Genomic DNA, 16,537 nt, shown 5'->3' on the forward strand with positions numbered 1-16,537 from the left:
TTTCCTGCCATGGCAGGGGTCGGACTAGATGATCTGCTCAGGTCCCTTCCGACCCTAGAAACTATGAAACTATGAAGCTATGAAACTTTGATCTGACTGTTGGGTGCTACCTGTCAGCTCTGTGTTCCTGAGGGAGCCCTGGCACCCAACTTGCTGGACTTACAAAGGACTTTTTCTCCGCCCCCCTCACCGAACCAGAACTAAGCAGAATAAAAGTTTAATAGGCATCTTGGGCTATACATTCCCCAGTCCCGGTATGGTTTCCCCAAATACTCAATTGAACCAGGGTAATAATGTCATTGTTTTTGTTTGTTTTTACATGGCTGTTATCTATATACTTAGCAATAAATAACTTTTATAGTCAAACTGGTGGTAACCGGGTGTATTTTTCCTTCTCTGCTTCCCCTTCCCCACTTGCTCTGCAGGAACGCTTCTTTTACCTAAGCCAAAGATCCCTTTGAAGCCCAAAAATACTGTGGGGTCTCCTCATCAAGAGGGTACCACTACTAGGACAGTTAAGGCAAAAGATTGGGACGAGCTGAGTTTGAGACACGTAAGAGGATCAGCTTGTACAGGCTGGTTGACCCAGTTTGGCTCAGACGTGCCCTAATGAACTGAACGCTAGCCCATGAGGGTGTCAGCTGGACACCCAGTCGGATTCAGAGGTATTCTGTTCACCTATGTGCTTGTGTCTGACTGCAGTTTATTGTTACCTTAATGAACTGATTCCTGGCATATAAGGGTGTCAGCCTGTACACGCTGATCAACCCAGCCCGGTCAGGCGTGTGTGTGTATGCATTTGACTAATTTAGTGGTTGGAGGAACCCAGACCCATTGAAACAGAGTCCTGCAAGATAGCTCCATTGGGGGTGAGGACATGCAGAAGGGAGAGATACAGCTCCGTATAGAAACACAAGTAACACAAGCAGCACATTAATAGAATTACAAAGACCCTCGAAACATATCCCTAATAAATGAGCACACCCCAAAGTGATGGGAAAATCTGGTAACATGGGGTGTGTCTACACATCACTGTACAGTGGCATTGCTATGGCACCATGCTTTAGCACTTCCTTTTGGAAGTACTCAGTAACCTCCCGTACTGCGCTGTGTGCATTGTGCATGGTTAGATTTTGCCACTACATCACTGTAGTTGTGCGCTATACCAGGGAGTGCGCTGCTATGGCAATGTAGCTGCTGATCACGTGTCCACCCATGTGATCACTACATCACCATAGTGTGCTGTATGGAGATGTAGCACATTGCTACGTCACCACAGGGTGATGTGTAGACATGCCTTTGTTCTCTTACATTTAAGGCTAGATGGTTTGCACCATCATGCTGGGCACAAGTGACGCATGTGTCCAAGTGATCTTTATATGACCTTCCTTCCGTTCAGGCCACCACTCCATTTCACTTAATCTTTCCTTAGCCTCTGTTTGTTTGGGGAAGACTCCCAGTCCATGCACCCACAAGAGGAAGTCTTTTCTTATTCTTGTGGGAACAACCAACAAGGGCACACTGTTGACTCATCCACTGGCACTTTTATCTTCATGCATTCCTGTGAATGCTAGGTGACAAATAACTGATAGATTCACTTCACATTCCTGAGCTCCTTCAGTACACACCCCTGAAACCCATTCCTTGGGAGTGGCTGCCTTAATGATTTCTGCTGGCAGAACTATAATCCATTTCACAATCCATTCATTGCTGGCATGTCCTGTGACACTTTACCCTATGGTAGTATGTGATGGCTCATCACAAAAACTTTTTGTCCCCTGGCTAAATACTTGTATTTAAGTACAGCCCAATATACAGCAACCACTGCTTTCTCACACTGGCCATACTTCTGCTCAACACTTTGCACCTGCCAAGAGGAGAACACAACAGGTCTGTCTTGCTTTCCACACTCCTGAGTTATTACTGTTTCAATGCTGTTGAGAGACAAGAAAAAAAAGGTTGGTTTCATCAAGACTTGCTAACACTGGAGGGCTTCCTGGAATATGTCTGAGCTTAGTGAAAGCTTCGTTCATCTGTTCAATCATCATTAATTGCTCTTATTAACTCATGCAGTAGGCTAGCAACTTCTGCATACAGTAGAGTGAAATCCCTACAGAATCTTATCATGCCAGGGGAAGACTGTGATGCCCTCTTGTCAGTTGGGTTTAGGAGAGTTGTAACAAGGCATGAACAATTGTAGTCAATTTTCCTTTCTTCCTTACCCAGTATTTACCCCTAGAAAACTTAACTGTAGATTTTGCAGATAACTGGTTTAGTTGGCAAAGGCCTGCAGCAAGGCAGCAGCCCTAGATTTCAGGAGGGCAGACTTCAATGAGCTAAGGAGAATAGTCGGGGCGACACTGAGGTCCCGGAGGGGAGGGGAGCCCAGTGTCCAAGAAGAGTGGTCGCTCCTTAAGGAGACAATCCTCCAAGCCCAAAGCTAAAAGGGAGGCACACACCCAATAGAAGGGAGGGGCCATCACCGGGGAGGACTATACTGCGGTTGCTTGGAGATACAGGGGGGCAGTCAGGAAGGCCAAGGCGGAGATGGGACTGGGACTAGCTTCCCCTATCAAGGACAACAAGAAGTCTTTTTTTAAATACATAGGGGGCAAAAAGAAGGTACTGGGTAACATGGGGCCCATGCAAGACACACTAGGATATCTGGTCATCACACCAGATGACAAAGCTAACTTATTTAACAACTTCTTTGCCTCCATTTTCCTGAGCAGGGACCGGATCAGTCCCCCCACCGGGCCCCTCTCAGGCCCCAGGGGAGGCGCACCCAGGCCAAGGGTCAGGGAGGATCTAGTCAGGGAACTTCTGGAGGGACTGAATGTATTCAAATCAGCTGGTCTGGATGATCTCCACCCCCAAATGCCGAGGGAATTAGCTGAGGTCATTGCGGGACCCCTGGCACAGCTGTATGAGCACTCGTGGTGATCTGGTGTGGTGCCAGAGGACTGGAAGAGGGCCAGTGTGGTTCCCATCTTCCAAAAGGGGAGGAAGGAGGACCCAGGGAACTATAGGCCAGTTAGTCTTACCTTGATCCTGGGGAAGCTTTTTGAGAGAATTATCCTGGCACGTGTCCACGAGGGGCCAGCAGGGGAGATTACGCTTAGGGGAAACCAACACGGGTTCACTAGTGGCAGGTCCTGTCAGACCAACCTGGTGGCCTTCTACGACCAGGTCACCAAATCCTTAGACGCAGGGGTAGCAGTTGACATCGTCTTCCTGGACTTTCGGAAGGCCTTCGACGCTGTCTCTCACCCTGTTCTCATTAAAAAACTGAGGGACTATGGCGTCGATACCTACACAGTCAATTGGGTCACCAACTGGCTGGAGGGCCGCACCCGGAGAGTGGTGGTGGATGGGTCATTTTCGACCTGGAGGGATGTGGGCAGTGGGGTTCCGCAGGGCTCTGTCCTTGGGCCCGCACTGTTCAACATCTTCATCAGTGACTTGGACGAGGGGGTAAATAGCACCCTGTTCAAATTCGCAGATGACACTAAGATGTGGGGGGATGTGGGCACACTAGAAGGTAGAATCAGGCTACAATCGGACCTAGACAGGTTACAGGGGTGGGTGGATGAGAACAGGATGGGATTCAACACTGACAAGTGCAAGGTGCTGCACCTGGGGAGGAAGAACCAGCAGCAGACCTACAGGTTGGGGAACTCCCTTCTTGTCAGTGCAGAGGCAGAAAAGGATCTTGGAGTCATCATTGATGCCAAGATGAACATGGGCTGGCAGTGTGGGGATGCAGTAAGGAAGGCCAACCGCACCTTGTCATGCATCCACAGATGCATCTCGAGCAGGTCCAGGGAGGTGATCCTCCCCCTCTATGCGGCACTGGTCAGGCCGCAGCTGGAGTACTGCATCCAGGTCTGGGTGCCGCACTTCAGGAGGGATGTGGACAACATGGAGAGGTTCCAGAGGAGGCCGCTCACATGATCAGGGGGCAGCAGGGCAGGCCCTGTGAGGACAGGCTACGGGACCTGAACCTGTTCAGCCTCCACAAGAGAAGGCTGAGGGGGATCTAGTCGCCTATTATAAACTAATCAGGGGAGACCAGCAGGCACTGGGGAAGTCCCTGTTCCCCCGAGCACTGCCAGGAGTGACCAGGAATAGCGGTCACAAGCTGACAGACAGTAGATTCAGACTAGACATCAGGAGGCGCGACTTCACTGTCAGGATCTGGAACCAACTTCCAAGAGAAGTGGTGCTGGCGCCTATCCTGGGGGTCTTTAAGACAAGGCTAGATGTGCACCTTGCTGGGGTTGTTTGACCCCAGTACTCTTTCCTGCCATAGCAGGTGGTCGGACTTGATGATCTGCTCAGGTCCCTTCTGACCCTACTAACTATGAAACTGTGAAACTAGTGGCATTAAGTTTGAGCCCAGCTGATTTGATGCAGTTAAACACATTGTTTAAGTCCTTCTGAAGCTCCTAGTTGAATGGTGTCTAAACCAGAACATTATCTACATTCTGAATAAGGTGTTCTGGGAGTGAAAAACCTTTTAAGTGCCTCCTTCATGTGAAAAATATCTGGGGAATCTTTGTACCTTTCAGACACAACTGCCCATGCATGATGAATATGTGCCCCAAATGACAACAATGTGGGTGAAACCAGACCAAAACTCTGACCCAGCCCGAATGATCCTAAACCATCCCCAAAAAACATAAAGGACAGAAATGCTATAGGTAGGAGAACATCTGTCACAGAAAAAAAAATCACTCACTGTCTGACCCTGAAGTTCTTGCTCTGAAAGGAAATCTTCCTCCCTACCTTTGCAAGACAAGCATGGGAACAGCAATTACTTAGGATGCGAAGTATCAGGCACTAAACATAGGCAATGACTTTATGGTCCCTTATATAATCCACCTGATACGTGTTAACCTCTGCACTAACACAAGTGATAAGGACCTTCTTGAACAGTCTTGTTCCTTCTTTATCAGGTTTTTACTGCATCTCTCCTGCCTGTTGGCTACTTGATAATTTCTCTCTTATTTGGTTTTTGTTTACACGTGAAGTTTTAAACAAGCTTTTGCTCCCTTTGTTACGTTGCTCTGCTGTGTCTGTTCCTCTACCAGGAGCCGGAGGAAAGGTCCTGCGATACCCGAAAGCCTGCCTCGCTGTGCAGCTGGTCCAACAGCAGATATCACCCACAAGTCTTTGTGCCTCTCACAGACACTAGACCCATCCCCACTTAACAGCAGTGCAGCATTGACATTCTGGACTAGCAGTAGGGACGAAAACCCATGTGAGATACCCAAAACCAGGAACCAATTAATTTGAAGAGAGATTTTAATGGTTGCTTCATTCGAGGAGAGATTGTAGCAAACATTTCATACAGCTCAGTAGTCAATTGTTAAATGACAGGCACTGTTTGATTTCCAGCCGCGCCAAGCTGGGGAGCTGCAGACTGGAGGGGCTGGCTTTACCACTCCTTGAGTTACAAGGGCAATGATCACTTCTTGAATGGGCTCCACCAGCTCTTCTGGGACTGGGACTGCCTGCGTGCACAGGGATCCCTTGTCTGGCAAATGCAAGTATTCATACACAGCCATAACCTACCTTAGATTTTGCCTAGGTTCCCTCTAATTATTGCATGAAACGATGGACCCACCCAGGGTGTCTGGTATAAATCAGATCTCAGCTGCTGGGGAGGTTTTCTAGATCTTATTAGAAGCCCCATACAGGCAAAGCCTCCCTCCTCTGGAGGCCACAACTGTATGTTTGCCAAATCACAAATGAATATCATTTGTACTAGCACAGAGACCCTAGGGATTTCTTCCTGACCCCTGATACCCTATTACATTCTCCTGGAAGTGCGGCTCCAGGACGTTACTGGTGCCAGCTACCTTATCCAGACTGGCGCCCAGGATGCCACACCTCTTGGGCACTGTGTGTTTCCAGGACATACTTTGTGACTGATTACTGCATTACAATTAAAAATAATATGACTGCATTTGGTTTTTACTCGGCTCCATTGGAGGAGCCTTGTTTTCCAGGCATTAGCAAGACTGTTATTTCTTTACTGTAAGTTTTTGAGTTGTATTGGCTGTGATTCTGCTATAGCCACATCTTCATGTCTTCTGGTTATTCCTTGAATTTTTCCTCTATTTAGTGCCCCCCTTTAACCACCCCTTCATAGTGGTTTCAGCTCCGCTGTCTGACAACATATTACCCTGCATGCCTACTATTATGGTAGCTACAGTGGGTCAACCCTAACTGTCCCGAAGGGGTGCTACTATGATCAGTTGAAGATAAGTAGGGCATAAAGCAACCCCACAGGGTGCCCTTATGTACCTGCCTCTGTTTTTAGAGTCATTGTCACCTTTGTTCTTAGTTCTGACTCTGAACCACGGCAGATACACCCATCTCACTTCTGCTTTGCTTCCTACCAAGGATTTTCCTATTTATCAGCTTCTGGACCCCAGAGCAGCAACACCATCCCCTGAAATCTTTTGCATCGCTCTTCCAGCTGCTCTGTTTCTGTTTAAAAGGATCCTTGCCCTGGACCCTGAGCGCTGCCTCTCTGAACATGACCCTGGCCACATCCAGAACCATGACCACAGCCAGGCACCCATTCTCCAGTCCTAGCTCGATAATTTCTAGCTTCCTATACTGAAATAGCCTGTTTATTTTGCTCCTACCAGTTGTTGCCTAGAAAAGGTTTCAATAGTGGCAACCACCTGTATTTTAAAAACATCTTTTTGTTCCTGTAAGCCAGTTTTCTTCTCCTTTAATGTTCTGACCTGGCTCAACAGTGACACTTTGTCTATGGAGGGAGCTGATCCCGGGAGAAAGACTTCGCAACGAAAGCATTTTCCTTTTACTGCACCTACCTTTCCTGTTCAGTACCACGTGCCACCAGTGCAATCCCAGTCTCCCTTTCTGTGATAGTCCAAATGGTCCCCCACCTTATCCTGGGTCCACTTGTTAAGGCACTCAGATATCTTATGGTACTCGAATCCAAACAGGATGCTCTTGAACAGCCCTCAAAAGTTGTGATGCATTCTCCTACCTTCCACATAACTAGACCTCTGGGCTTTTAACTCTTTCTGGCCTGCCCTCGGGGCTATAGCCGGAGTGATATCTCTTCTCTCCAAGTCTGCTGTGGTGGGAGCAGCCCTGCACACCCAACCACAGGACCCAGGTTGGTGCAACCCCACACCACAGCTGGGTGTGGGGACAGCAGTAGCAATGGGGGCGGGGGGGCGTCTTTAAGTCCCTGTGACAGGTAAGACTGACTATCACTCTTTCCCCCTCCCCGCCACTCTCCAGCACTCACTTTTCCCCCACCAAAGGCCTAAGGGAGTTTTTCCCAGGGTGAAAAACATGTTAATTAGGCCTCTGGTGCTGACTTTCTCTCTCTCTCCTTGCTCTTGCACCATGTAGCCACCTCTAAAGGTGATGGGGTGTAGGTTGTAGCCGTGCTGGTGTGAAGACATGGACAAGCAGGGTTCTTCGGGTAAATCTGATCTCTTTTACAAGACCAACGCAAGCAGTTGGAAAAGTTCTTCTTAGCCAAGAAGATTTTTTTCAACTATTTGACTTTGTCTAATAACAGATTTCAGATTTACCCGAAGAACCTTGTTTGTCTGAAGGCGATGGGAGTTTAACATTTCTGATTCAGAAAGGCGCACATTGGGTTAGCTGAGCGGTAGTCACCTGTGTTCAGTGCCGCACCACTAACAAAATAAATAGTGTGCACCCTCCCTTCCCCCTATTCATTGGTGAGGCTGGAAAACAAGGCTCCTCCAACGCAGCTGAGTAAAAACCAAGTGCAGTCATATTATTTTTAATTGTAATGCAGTCATCAGTCACTAGATGTCTCCGCACACCTAGTGACTCCCCCTGCTACACCAGTGAACCCCAGAAAGGTGCGATTCAATCTGAGTGGAAACCTGAGGGGCAAATCTTTAACAAATGCCTCCTCCCTGAAGTAGGCTTTGTGCCGCACACCCTGACATCTGCATCCTTTTGAAATTCAGCCCCAGATTTTGCCACACACATTTAGCCTGACAACTTCATCCAAGGATATATCTAGGCGGCCGTCAGAGGGATGATTGCAGCACACGTAGACACAAGCCTGCCGGGGACCCGGGGTAAAACTGCGTGGCAGTGGAAGCCGGTGCTGCCCCAGCGACACTGCTGTTGGCAGCCGAAGTGGCAAGGATAAAGCTGGCGCAGGCGTGTTTACGCAGGCGGCTGTCTCACTTGGGATGGCGGCGTGCCTTTATCAGGCACAGAGCTGGTTAAGTTCACAGCTGCCTTCTTGCATGCGGCAAAAAATAAGACTCAGAACAGAGCGTTTTCTCATCCCCTTTTCCAAGATTGCTGCTAGGCGCCTCGAGAGAATCCAGTCTGCTTTGCCTTTCCCATATCTGGCAACAGCTCTCTGCTAAGGTTTACTATTTTCTCTCTTGCAACCCACGATTCCTTTAACTGCCACGACACCCCATAGATGTTAGGCCAGGATACAAGTCATTTTAAGAGGGACAAGCATTTAACTCAGTAGACTGGCACCCTGTGTACAATGCTTATGCTGCTCTCTGTGCTTCTCCATTTGCAAGAGGCTTCACGCAAAGTCATTGGAGAAAATCTGTCCTGGGAAAATAAGGCTGGGGAATTGGGGTTTTGAAATTGTGTAAACTGTTTGTTACCCACATCCAGCCCGGACACCAGGGAATCCAGGCTTTCCCAGTGTCTAAAAGGATGGAAGTATTCTGCAAAATGTCCTTTCTGTTGAATGTGACACCACTTTGAATTCCCCTCTGCTCAGGGCATCGCTTTGTTTTTTTAAAGTTCAGGAAGGGCTAGTGTCTGCATTCAGCTCAAGGTCATTGCTGGTTATCACTGGGCACGTCTACATGAGATGCCGCCACCATAGCTGTGATGCCGCAGCTACATCACCATCATGATGTGCTCCCCCATTATAGCGTATTGCAACAGCGCCATAGCGGTGAAAAAAACCCATGTGCTGCCAGCATGGCACAGTACAGGCTGTTACTGTGCCATCGTTTAAGATTTCCAAAAGGAAGTTTTAAATGACGGTGCCATTACAACAGCACCATGCGGCTACATGTAGATGTGCCCACCGAGACCCAATACCTCTGTATAACTCTCTTTCAGGTAGATTCATGAACAAAAGAGGCACAGAAAATTGTCAATGTTCAGCTTGAAGCATGTTCAGTTGACTATAAAGAGGCTTGCTACTTGCATGGCTTCCAACCAAAAATCATGTCTGAGATGGAGAGACCTCCCACACACAGAATCACTTGGACGTCAGTGTACAGGGGATCATTGCTGTGTCCACAGAGACTCATTTGAAAGGTCAGGACATATTGTTGAGTGAACGCAACAAAAACGTGCCATTAAAATAGTCTCCCAGCTTTGTAAGACGACTTTCTGTTCCTGCTTGAGCGCCCGTGGTATTTCCTTTCCACATGTTTGCACAGCTGGATTTTAGGGGCAGAAAAGTTGATGGAAACTGAAAATAAATGTTCCCAAATAAATATTCATGCATGAAAGTCCTACCTCTGGAGCTGTCTGGAAAGTAGCCTTCATCTTAAGGGAAATGCTGTGATTTTGATGGGGTGGGGAGTTGTGCCAAAGTGGAACATAAAAATGCTGTCAAACATTTCAGGTCCATCAAAACATCTTTCTGTGGACAGGTTCACTCTTTTAATAGCTTCATACAGGAGTGTCAAACTCCCTTGGCCCCACCTTGACCAGATCCAGGACTGCAGGGCTCCTCGCAGGCCAGATCCAGCCTCTGAATCGGGACTTCTTAGACCTTAAATGCTGGAGGCTGCAAGTGAGAGAGGAGCAGGGGATAAACCCTGGTCAGACCCAGTTCACTCTCCCTTTCAGCATCCTTTCTCCACCACTGTGTGACACAGGAGACCGGGCAAGATGGACCTAGGCTCTGACCCAGTAACTGGCATGTCTTACATTGTTATATCCAAACCCACCTCCAGCAGCAGGGCCAGTGGCGGTGGCTTTAACCACCATGGCTTCATGAGCCACAGGAGGTAACACAGCCATCACTTGCCCCTCTGCTGTGAGCAGGGGTCTCCATACTCTGGAATTCAGCAGTGGTCCTGCCCCTGCTCACCCGGCCCCTCCAGCGGCCCCATGGGCTGAATGATAAGCTATCTTAAAGGTGAGCTACATTATCTTTTATACCCCTGGTTTAGTACATGAAGGACTTGCCTAAAGAGTGGAAGACTCTAGGCCTTCCTCAGCCTGAAAGCACTCAAACCTCCATCTTCCTCCTCCCAGGAGAGAGCGCTAATCAATGCACCAGAAGCAAGTCTGGTGTGGGGACAATCCCACCCCTTCTGCTGAAGCTGTGGTGTAGGAAGGCATGCAAGATGTGTAGGGCATGACTGTCACTGAGTGGTGAGGAAAGTCCAGAGCTTTACTTCTTATTCAACAACTGTTTAGTTCAGTGGGCAGATCTACTGAGCAGTAACAACGAGCTACTGCACTGTAGCATTGCTGGGCACGAACCATGACGGCAACGCTGCTGCGCAGCAGTACCAAGCTGCTGCGCAGTAGCTCATTACTACTGTAGCATCTAAAAATAACCAAGCGGTGATGAGACTGTGCAGCTGTTACACGCTCAGTCATTTAATACTTGGTTAAGCAGGTAACAACGGTGCAGTCTGCCGCATGTGTAGACGCACCCAGTGTTGCTTGAGGTCTGGCCTGCAGGCCGGATCTAGCCCATGGGTCCAGAAATGGTGGTGAGGGGATGCTGGCAATTAACACTGCGGCTGATGCCCTGCCCCAGATTTCTAAGGCTTGCACGCCGGATAACCTGGCCACCAGCGTTGCGGCTAAGCCGTGTGGCGTGTGCGGCCGCGCAGGCACACTCATGCCAAGCGGCCAGGTGTGCCTGTGCAGCCGCACGGCTTAGAGGGAACGCTGCTGGCCGTGCACGCTAGACTGGGCCACAGTCCCATGTGCCAGATCAAGCCCTGACCCTGTGCGCCAGACCACTCATCTGGGTCACAGGCCCAAAAGGTTTATGGCACCACTGATTTATGGCAAACTATAAGTAGCTCTGGGAGAGAACCCAGGGCAACCCGATCTCCTGAGCACTAGGAGATGGGGGTTTGGCACTCCAGAGGTTGCAAAGAGCCCAAGACTCGGGTCTCCCATTTCCTGAGCAGCTGATCTAATCACCGGGATATAAAAGGGTTGGGTACCTCCAACAGCTGCCGGATCTTGTGCAGCAGATCTACCCACTCAAGCGCCAAAGGCACAGACTCGTGGACATCAGGCTGGTGGGGATGACGGTGCATGGAGCTGCATCTGCAAACCGTGAAATGTATGGCTCGTGGTATCTCAGGAGAACGATGCTGGGGAAAGGTTGCTCCAGCCCTGTAAAGCAGAAAAGCTGAGGTCAGCATGTCGCTGTGAGTAGGAGGCTCCAAGCAACCGTTCGGGATGTAATAAGAGCATCTCTGCTGTGCAAAGGCTGGGTTGCTGCCACAAGAGAAGTATCAGGGAGTGCTTAGCAACAGGGGAACCAATGCGCGTGTGAGATTTCCAGCAGCACCGTATCGCCGGCTGCTCGCCCAGCCTGATTACCAGTGCATTTTGTGAAGGGGAAAAAGCAGCCAAGGGAAACATTTGCTCTTATGTTCAGCAGCCTTGTTCCAGGCTTTGGCTGCACACCAGCCGTTTGCACTGGCAGGTTTACACCAGGACAGTTAGAGATGGGGCCCAAACCTAAACCGCTGGTGTGAAGGCTCCCGAATGTTTGGGGCACATGAAATCCGGATCCTGCAGGAGGAGATTAGCCTGGCTAACAGCTCGTGGGATCAGTCAGTCGGGAATCACCACTGAGTTGTTTGTTCATTCATTTATGTATTAGATTTGCATGCTGCCCTTCCCAGAAAGCTGACAATAAAAGATTAAATAAATAGAAGCAGAATAAAATATTAAAATAAGAAAGCAAAGCAAAACACCCCCTGAAGCCCTCTGAATTTAGAGGCAATTTATGTCACCCCCTCTCTCTCCCCTGATCAAGGAGCACCTTCTCTCCCCAGTATAATTTTTTTTTTGAACCCACATTCAATACTTCCCTAAAAGAAAACAGTAATTCCCCCTGCTTATGTTCCTTCCCATCTCTATCCACTCCCACTCCCCTGCCCTACACATAGGGGAGTGCCCCCCATTATTGTCTCTCCAAAGCGATACCTGCACTTCTTTCAAAGGGAGCCTGCAGCTGTCTCCAAAACTCACTCCTTATCCCCTTCCCCACAAGGAAATGCACAATTCAGTTTAAAAGAGCACCACATTCCCTGTCTAAGGGCAAAGCCAAAGGGTGCCCCTTGGCAGCACCCGCCCCAGGGCAGCCTACAGCCTCTCGTGAAGCCCACAAGGTGGTAGGCTCCTTTCTTTCCAGATCGGCTCTGTGGTTTGCCAGCCCTCTTTCAGCTCCAGGGTCAGCCCCAAGGGTGGGGGGCTGGCGATGTTGGTAGCAGCCCCTACCAAGCTGTGACTGCGTCAGTCCATATGGGCCTGGCAGCTCAGCAGCAGTCTTCAGCTCAGGGAAGCCTGCCGACTCTTTTAACGCCTACATGCTGGTTGGGCTTCAAATCAATGGGAGTGGTGTTAGTGGGATGTTACAGGGATCCAAATAGAGGCGAAGGAATCTGACATTTTCATCAATGATTGGAAAGTAATTATAAAATCACTGCTGATACAATGTGCAGATGGCAGACCAGCAGAGGAATACATGCTTATTCCAAGACAGCATGACTATTAAGAGCTGTGGATCGCAAGGTCACCTGAGCCCATTCAATCAACATTTGCAATGCAGACTGTCAAATGCAAAGTGATATACGTAGGAACAGGTAAAGCAGGCCATGCCTACTGAGTGGAAAGCTGTGACTCCAAAAAGGATTTAGGGAGCGGAGTACAGAAGACACTGAATGTGAGCTCCTGAAGACTGGATGCCTTCGGGGAACTTTTGCTTTAGCTTGACACAAGCTATTGGGCTCAACACAGGAGTAAAAGGGTGACATTTATAGGGTCTGTGACATACAAGAGGTCAGGCTAGATGGTCTGATCGAGTTCAGAGCCAGGAAGAAGTATGCATCTATAACATGCCCAGTGTCACACATGAAGTCTGTGACAAAGCAGGCAATTGAAGCCAGGTCTCCTGAACACCAAGCCATTGTCCTAGCTGTCAGACCGCTCTGCCTGCCTACTGTATGCGGTAAGAAACATTTGTGAGCAGAAATCTACCCCAGATAAGGGCTTGTCTAAACAGGGAAGTTCCACATTATCTGTCCATAGGATATATGTCTCTTCCAGCCATGCAGTTGGTCCAATAAAACGTAGTACCCACAAGAGTCTTGCCTCCTCTTATTTATACTGCTTTGCAGGTTTCATACGGGGTTCATATAACAGAGCTGTGGAACTGGGGCCCACAGGCTTCATACAGCTGCTGACGAAATAACTCTGGGCTCTGCTCTCCCCATTGCTTTCTTGCTGCTACTACTGAGGCCTATGGACACAGCCAGATTTCTCGGCACTGTACTGAGTCTTTCCTGAAAGAGAGTGATCGCCAGGTACAGCCAAAGATGGAAACAGGCCTGTTTTGGTTGTAGCTTGATGACGGCCCAAATCAAAGCCTGGTGGGTAGGCACCCTCTCTGCCTCCCCCCTCCAAGGGCCAATGCAAAGTGGCCTGCGGTCTGCGCAGCATGTGGCCCAGGAGGCATGGACCCCGTGTGGCATGTGGCTGGGGGCTCCCCGCAGAACCCGGCCACTCAGAAGCCCTCAAAAAATAGGCATGCATTTGGGTGGGCAACAAGCTACAAGAAAAACAGGCCTGCTTCCATCTCTGTCTGTGCCTGGAGACCTCTCTCATTCAAGGAAGCCTCGGTACAGCCAAGAAATCTGGCTGCATCGAGTCCACCTCCCTGGTGCTCCCGAGTGTGCTGTTGAGAAGCACCAGACCCCGCTCAGGGTGTTCACCTGCTGTCGCTCTAGGCTCCCTGGAAACAGAGCTAGGCTGTGGTGGAAAGGAGGCATGCCCCCATTGTGGCTTCAGCGCCTCCTGCAAGGTTTAATGTGTACAGAATGGGAGTGGGTGAGCAAGGCCATTTATCCCGGCAGCTCGGTCAGGAACACCACAGAGGCTGCAGAGACTTGGAAGAGAAGAGCTGTTAATAACCAGACTTAGGTCACCCATTTTGCACCCTGTTACTGCTGGTGCCCAACACCCCATGCAGACCCCACCACGCAGTCTCTTCTCGTTCCCTGCTGCAGTGGGTGCACGGTCCCATGGGGGACCACGGTGCATGCATGCTTTTCTTCATGAACACTGTTGGATGCAACTGCTCCTAGCTTTGTGCAGCTAGCCTCCTTCTTGCTGGATGCACTGGGATTCAACAGCATTTGAATTTGCTCCAGGCATGCTTCCAACAGGCTCGGAGCTCAGGTTGGGTCCAGAGAAGCCTCCAGACTTCGGTCTGCCTATCAGTCTGTCGATGCTGTTGCTCCAGAGATGTGGGAAGTGCCACAGTGTTCATCCGTGAAGAAGCTGGCACTGTCCCTGCCTGCAAATGAACTGGCTGTGCTGTCCCCAGGGAAGACAAAGGGGGCAGCATCGTCCTCTCTTTCTGGGATGTGCAGAGGGCTGCCACAGCTAGAGGTGTGCTGCGCTGGGTGCCCTTAACTCTGCACATGGCACATCCATGAGCGTGCCTTGTGGCAGCGGGGGCAGAAGACAACATCTGTGTACCCAATTACATGTCAGAGTGAGGCGGTATAGTAACAGCTCACGAGAAAGCAGACGAACCCTGCTAAGGGGTCCTCCTGTCTCGGGAAGCCCTTGGAAAGTATGCTGGCTTTGAAAAGAGAAGGCTCTTTTAACCAGATATCTAGGCTCAGATCTACTGAGATGCCTCCAAGAGCAGGAGCTCATTGAGAGACATGTTGGGTACCAACTTGGTGAATGAACACGTGTGTCTTCTCAGTCACACCTGCCTTTGGACTCCAGGAAGCCTTGTTCTTTCCACGCTGAACTCCAAGGAGCATAAGCCTGAACTAGAGCCAGCTATCAGAATAGACCAGTGGTTTTCAACTTTTTTTCACCGGTGGTCCCCTAAAAGATTTTGAACGGAAGTGCGGACCCCTTTGGAAATGACAAATGCAAGTACGGGCCCTTTGAATGGTACGCGTAGGTATTCACATACATTTGATTGATCATAGTCATCTTTCACAGACTCCTTAGATGCAGTATGCAGGTCCCCAGGGGTCCATGGCCCACGTGTTGAAAACCACTGGTATAGGCGAAGTAGAAGGGCCACGGGCTGTGTGAGTGAGTGCCAGGCTTGAGGACTCTATTTTGATGTGACAAGCTGTTGGGTGACTTACCCTAGCAGGAAAATTGAGAAAATAAAGAGGCAAGGCATCTCTGACTTCATGGTAACTAGAGGAGGGGACCGGCAGACCCAAAGAAACCCTAAAAACCAACCGAGACTTATGCTCCATTTCATTTCTAGGGCTGCTGTGTACTCAGCACTTTGGAGAATGCAACTGAACCCTGCCAGTTCCTCAGGATCCCATGGGTCAAGATTTTCTGAGCTCTTCACAGTTTGTCCTTACCAGACCCCAGATAGTTGCTGCTTTTCCTATGATACAGCAGCAGTTATCTTTGCAGTACACCCCTCCTTCAGTGTGGACACAGCCAGTACTTATCTTGCTATCTCAGGAGAACAGAAGGGGGACCTGGGGATCAGAGTATTAACCTAGGCTGCTGGAGACCCTCTTCTGCTTGCAATCCTGCTTTGGCATAGGCTTCCTGTTTGACCTCAGCAAATGACTTCTGTCCCAGTCCTCAGGGAAGCCTCCACCTTCTGTCTTTCTGTCAGTCTATCAGATGCTGCTGCTCCAGAGCTGTGGGATCCTCAAAGGTACTTCACTGCTCAACCCTGAGTGATTTAACTGGGAGCAAAGGGTCTGAATACCTTTGAGGATCTAGGGCGTGCTCTCATTGTCCCTCTGCTTCCTGACTGTAAAAGGAGGTAGAGTAATAGCTCTTCTCAGGGGGTTGTGAGGAAAAAGGCATTACAGCTCATGAAATGCAAAAATAGTGTCATAGTTTCATAGTTTGTAGGGACCTGAGCGGATCATCAAGTCCAACCCCCTGTCATGGGCAGGAAAGGATGCTGGGGTCAAAGGACTCTGGCTAGGTGATTGTCTAGCCTCCTTCTGAAGACCCCCAGAGTAGGAGCCAGCACCAATTCTCTTGGAAGTTGGTTCCAGATCCTAGCCGCCCTGACCGTGAAGTAGCGCCTCTTCATGTCTGGTCTGAATCTCCCCTCTGCCAGCTTGTGACTGTTATTTCTAGTCACTCCTGGTAGTGCTTGGGGGGAACAGGGACTCCCCCAATGCCTGCTGGTCCCCCTTGGCCAGTTTGTAGATGGCCATCAGGTCCCCTCTCAGCCTTCTCTTGTGGAGGCTGAACAGGTTCAGATCCAGTAGCCTGTCCCCGTAGG

The sequence above is a fragment of the Crocodylus porosus genome, unplaced genomic scaffold (assembly GCF_001723895.1).
Source record: "Crocodylus porosus isolate Cpor-Errol unplaced genomic scaffold, CroPor_comp1, whole genome shotgun sequence".
Classification (NCBI taxonomy): Eukaryota; Metazoa; Chordata; order Crocodylia; family Crocodylidae; genus Crocodylus; species Crocodylus porosus.